The 4,916-nt window shown below is 42.5% G+C and overlaps 1 pseudogene; it reads right to left on the bottom strand.

Moving 5' to 3' along the window:
• Positions 1-3,653: 3,653 nt before the first annotated feature.
• LOC102832703 lies at positions 3,654-4,106 on the bottom strand (annotated as a pseudogene).
• Positions 4,107-4,916: the final 810 nt, after the last annotated feature.

Raw genomic sequence — 4,916 nt, 5'->3', positions numbered from 1 at the left:
TCTTCCAAGGTGCCTTTTGGGGAGTTTGAACCCCCAACCTATCAGCTATAGGATAAGCACTGGACCTCAAGATTGGTTTGAACCACAAGGTTGGCGGTTCAGACTCACTAGCTACTCCTCGGAAACTCTATACAGGGTGGCTATGAGTTGGAATCAACTCAACGGCACTTAACAACAACAACAACAGCTCTAAGGAGTCATACAGAAGAAGAGAAGTTTGAAAATTTTCTCCAGGACCACACAACAGATCATTCATTGGTAGAGCCAAGATTCAGTCCAGGTTAGGTTGTCTGTTACGAGTTTATGCCCTTATTCACATTGCTCTGTTCCTTCTTATGTTAGTGGAGGCTCATGTTCATTGTAGAAGTAAACAAAGATGCGAAAAAAAAAAAAAAAGTAAATATTAACTAGAATTCCATTACTCAGAGATAATCACTGTTGACATTTTGATATAGACCTTTCCAGCCTTTGAGCCTTTGCATAATCCATGATATGGAGTGAGGTGGCTGTGTACAATAAACACTTGACTATGAACCATGAGGTCGGCAGTTGGAATCTACCAGTTGCTTTGTGGGAGAAAGACAATGCTTCCTACTCCTGCGAAGATGCTTTTGCTAAATGCCATTGAGTCCGTTCCAGGGAGTGGTAAGTGGGTTTGAACTACCAACCTTGTGGTTAGCTGTCCAGTGCTTACGTGGCAGGGTCAAACCAGGACTTGGAAACTCTATCTATACAGGGTCTCTAGGTGCTGGAGCCAACTTGGTGGCACTTAACAAAAAGAGCAACACAGCTATGGTAAATTTTTATCATAAAAATCAGATCATAATGTATTCTCTTTGGTAACCTGAATTTTCCTCTCCACAATAAATCACAAGCATCTTTCCACACCAATAAACATACCTCTAGATCATGATCTTTATTGGAGGTATCGCATTTTCAGCCTATCCCTTTTAGTTGGGCATGTCATTTCTTCATCTATCTAGCTAGCTAGCTATGAGAGTTAGTCAAAAATTATCTGCACTCTGGTTATATTACAATGCCCGTCCACATCCACAGCTGATGACGACATTGAGCGTGCACATGGAATGGTTTTGTCGAGTACATGAGTGACAGTGCATTATGTGACAAATCATTTGCAAATCAGTCATGGTTCTACCTATGAAATAATCCACAACAGACTTGGGTTTTGAAAAGTTTGTGCGAGATGGGTTCTGAAACAACTCACGAAAGAGCATAAACAGAAGTGTTTGAACATCTGCAACCAAAATTTGGACAGACCCTCAAAGGAAGGTAGAAGTTTCTTTTTTTAAAAAAAAAATTGTTACTAGTGACAAGACATGGATTCATCACTACGAGCCTGAGAGTAAATGGCAGAGTAAGAAAAATCGCTGACCAAGAAAAAGTTCAAAAGTCAACCATCAGCTGGAAAATTGATGCTTACAGTTTTCTGTGATTCTCAAGGACCTGTATTGGAACACTTGTTGTTGTTAAGTGCTGTCAAGTCAATTCTGACCCATAGCGACCCTGTATAGGGTTTCCAAAAGCAGCTGGTGAGCTTGAACCTCTGACCTTGCAGTTCAAATGACTTTGCAGTCTGGTGCGTTAACCCACAGTGCCATACCAGGGAAAAAGTTCAACTATCAGCAGTGCTTGTTACAGTGAGATGGTCACTGAAGAGCTGAAGCCTAAATTTGGGATTAAATGCCAGAGAACTGCCACCCAAGGGCGTTGTCATCTTGCATGACAATACACGTCCACACACCTCTGTCCACACTGTTGACACTCTGCAAAAGCTTCATTTTGAGGTGTTAAAATATCTTCCCTACAGTCCTGATCTTGCTTCATTGGACTTTCACCTGTTTGGTCCCCTGAAAGCAGCCCTTTGAGGATGAAGATTCCCCTCTGACGAAGATGTGAAGACAGCGGTACACACAGCTCAGCCTAAAACATTTTTTAATTAGGGAGACGAAAATTTGTTGACAGATGGACAAAATGTATTCAAAAGCAAGAAGATTATGTAGAAAAATGATGTACTTGTCTTTTATAAACATTCATTAAAATAAATTCTACAGCTGGAATGTGGATAAATTTTTACTCACTCTTGTACATATGTTGTTGTGAAGTGCCATCAAGTTGGTTCCGACCCACAGTGACCTTATATAGGGTTTCCAAGGAGCAGCTGGTGAGCTTGAACTGCCAACCTTGCTGTTCTAACACCAAGGACTCCAATTTTTCCTCTTGCAGCTAATTCTTTAGTAATGTACTTAATTGTCCCTTAGGATAAATTCCTAGCGAGAGAAAGAGGAAGTGCACCTTTTAAAGACTGTGTTCAGGGAACACAGGACTCCAATTTTTCCACACCAGGACTCCAATTTTTCCTCTTGCAGCTAATTCTTTAGTAATGTACTTAATTGTCCCTTAGGATAAATTCCTAGTGAGAGAAAGAGGAAGTGCACCTTTTAAAGACTGGGTTCAGGGAACTTCCTTAAGGGAGTCACAGGTCACCCATCTTATTGGTATCACGGTTAGAGAGCATTTGATGTGCCCAAGACCCAGTCACTGGCCCGTTTTTCTCTATATTTGAAGGTGATATAAAATTTCATCTTTTCCTGACTCCTAATAGTGTGAAACTAGGAGAAACTACACCAGGAGCTGCTAGGCAGATGCCATTTTGAATGAGCACAGTCTCCTTCATTTCTTTGAATCAGTAAAGATGTCGAGCCCTCGCTGTATGATTGACACAATGCAATTCTGTCCTAAGAGAACTCAGTTTTCGTGTGCTTGTGCACTGGGAGTGAAGTGGGGCTGGGAGAGGAGCTTACACAATATCTCTAGTGCAGACTGTGGCAAGTGATATTACAAAGTGCTCTGACAGGATAATTCAGGGTTTGAAAAGATTTGAGAGCCAAGAGTCAAGGGGAAGAGTTGACTCGGTGGCCACAGTGACTAGAATGGATGTGTGTGAGTGTGTGCATGCTAGTGTGTTTGTGTGTAAGGGATGTGTAAGTTAGCAGCTGTGGAAAGGCTAAATAGTATGGGGTTTTGAGTTGTTATTGTTAAGTGCCATTGAGTCAGTTCCAACCCATAGTGACCCTGAACAGGGTTTCTGAGGCTGTAAATCTTTACGTGAGCAGAAAGCCTCATTTTTCTCCCGTGGAGCAGCTGGTAGTTTCGAACTGCTGACCTTGCGGTTCACAGCCTGATTCATAACCACTACGCTACAAGCCCACTAAGATTAGTCCTTGTATTACAGGCAACAGGAAAGGCTTTTAAAAATAGTATGTATCCTGAGAAGGGTAGTACAGCTAGAAGCAAAAAGAGACTTTCTATTAGGCTGCAGATTGGTCCCCATATTGTTCTCTTTCTCTCCCCTATTCTCGTGCACTGGTGTCTAGGAGAGCAGAGCTGAGGATAAGGAAGAGTGACCTGCCAATTCTCTTACCCTGACAAGCAGACTCTCAGATGCTGAAGAACATTAAAAAACAACAACAACAAAAACACTGAAAAATAAACCCACAAAAATTGAACCCATTGATGTTGAGTTGATTCCTACTCATAGAGATCACATGGGTTTAGAGTACAACTGTGCCCCATAGGGTTTTCTTTCGTGTGTGTGTGTATAAATGATTTATTAATTGACAAGATCTAGAGTCTTATTTCTTCTTGGACACACCCACAGTATGGCCATGGCAGCCAATGGTCTTGGCTGTGCTGGTCTCAAACACAAAGGCCTTAGAGGTGATACCGCAGTCCTCTGTGAACCCGAATCTTCTCCGGCCACTCTAGGTCTTCACAAATCTTATTGTCCAGACTATTGGCCAGGACCTGACTGTACTTGCCATTCTTCAAGTCTTGGTATCTGTTCTAGAACCAGTCAGCAATCTTATACTGGCATGGATTCTGCGTAATGGTGATTGCACGCACCACCTCATCCTCGGTGAGCTCACGTGCTCTCTTGGTGAGGGCAACGTCTACTGTCCTCAACACCACATGAGCATATCTTTGCCCCACACCCTTAATGGCGGTGATGCCCCATTGATGTTAGTGTTGAGTACTCCCAAAATGTGCTGGGACTTCTCAAGGATCACTAGAGACAGCAACAGCATTGTGTAGGTCTCCAATGGAAGTCCATGGGGTTTTCAGTGGTTACAATCTTACAGATGAAGATTGCTAGAACTTTCTTCCACAGCACTACTGGTTAGATTTGAACTGCTAACCATTCAGTTAGTAGTTGAGCACAAACTGTTTATGCTATGCAAAGACCTGAAGAATTAACCAGGTCTTTATTTTGATTCAGACACTATCTAATACTGAGTCTATTGGGTGTTGAAGAGACCAATATGCCTCCAAATCTATTTAACCTGCTTTGTGGGCCAGTTGTAATTACACCTATTTCAGGAGTTCAGTGCTCCTAGGGGAAGGGAGTAAGTAGTAGGTTATGGAAGGCCCAGGGAACCATTCCAGGAGTACATGGGGTTGTGTTTTGGGTGCCAAGAGGATCTGTTGTTAGGGGGAGGAAGACCAAACTAACAGAAAAGCATGGTCGTGGAAACATTTAGGAAGTTTTTCTGGGGTGTAAAGATTGCTAGTTCCGTCTGTGGCTGCTCCTGATATAGCAGTCTTCTGCTCTCCCCTCTAATCTTAGTGTGGCCATCACTACCTTCCAAGAAGACTACTGTACCCAAGGAACTGGCATAAATTGCAGGAGGAATCACAGCTAACAGAAAGACACGCCCTGAGACACCACACGATTTGCTGAACATCTCAGTTTAGAATCCTTTTTCAACAGGACACATTTTAATAAGCCATGGCCCACATCAACCCCAAACCAAATCCATTGCTGTGGAGTTTAGTTAGACTCACTGCAACCCCCATACTTTGCAGAGTAAAACAAACAGGTTTTTTTTTTACTGTAA

Source organism: Chrysochloris asiatica, unplaced genomic scaffold (genome assembly GCF_000296735.1).
Source record: "Chrysochloris asiatica unplaced genomic scaffold, ChrAsi1.0 scaffold00224, whole genome shotgun sequence".
NCBI lineage: Eukaryota > Metazoa > Chordata > Mammalia > Afrosoricida > Chrysochloridae > Chrysochloris > Chrysochloris asiatica.
Note: the sequence above shows the minus strand (reverse complement) of the source record. Positions and strands in the feature narration are given on the sequence as shown.